The following is a 1116-nucleotide window of genomic DNA, read 5'->3' as shown; positions in this document are numbered from 1 at the left end:
ACGCTTGATGTGGCCTGTGGCGTGGCATGCCCATCCCGTAGTTTGCCTTTCGTCAGATGGGCGAGAAGGGGCACAATACTTCCCATTTAGGTGCTGGGTCAACACGGGAACACCAGAAAGTAACCCGTTGAAATATTTGCAATCGAAAAACGAGTACAAATTTTTGTCGATGGTGGGATTCGAACCCGGGACCTTCTGCATGGCAAGCAAGCGCGTTACCACTGGACCAACCGTGCCCCAAAGTAATCATTGAATCATTAAAGATCATTGGGAAAGTAAAAGAATCAAATAAACCTACATACCATGTTCTATGTAGATAGACCTATCTACCATACTCTAGATAGCGGTAGATACCTACTGTAGGAACTCAAGCTCCAATGAATCAGTTGATCAAGCAAATGCACGAGATCAACCAATTAACACTTGTTTATGAGTAGCGTTCAGTGGCGGAATCGCGAGTAATGTCAGACACTCAACCTCACCGGTTTGTCAGTGGCGTCTTAGGTCAACCACTCACTATCAGGTAGACGTGACACCTGATGAACAAACAAACAAACACACACACACTATCAGGTAGGGCTGAAAATGTCCGTCTGTCAGGTCTACCTGATAATGAGTATCAGAGCGTCAGAACGTGTGTGGCGGAAAATGTTTCAGATTTGTCAGACCGTATGAGTATGAGTGGTGTGCATACGGGCACTGGTTTTATCTATGTGAACTTCTGCCCATCAAATAAACCTACCTACCATGTTCTATGTAGAAGGTGCGAATAATTCGTGCATTCGTCGTTTAGGTGATGGCTAAAAGTTACGAAATATGACCACTTACTTTTCAATCAAATCAGTTATTTATTAAAATATAAAAATCACAATAAGAACAACATTGTTTAAACTTTTAAAAAGCAAAATTTTCAATCAATAAAAAAGACATTTCTTAAGGAAGAAAAAAAGAAGGTATCACAAAGTGAATATCAAATACATAACTTTAAACTAACTGAGAGTATTTGATTCCAACATTGAAGATAACTAACAATTTAAGCGTTTTAGATATCTATTAGTCCGCACAAAATACTATCTCATTCCAACATTTCTAACCATGTTTGTGATGCCTAATCCC

This window comes from Diaphorina citri, unplaced genomic scaffold (assembly GCF_000475195.1).
Source record: "Diaphorina citri unplaced genomic scaffold, Diaci psyllid genome assembly version 1.1 scaffold3738, whole genome shotgun sequence".
NCBI lineage: Eukaryota > Metazoa > Arthropoda > Insecta > Hemiptera > Psyllidae > Diaphorina > Diaphorina citri.
This window is presented reverse-complemented; position numbering follows the sequence as displayed.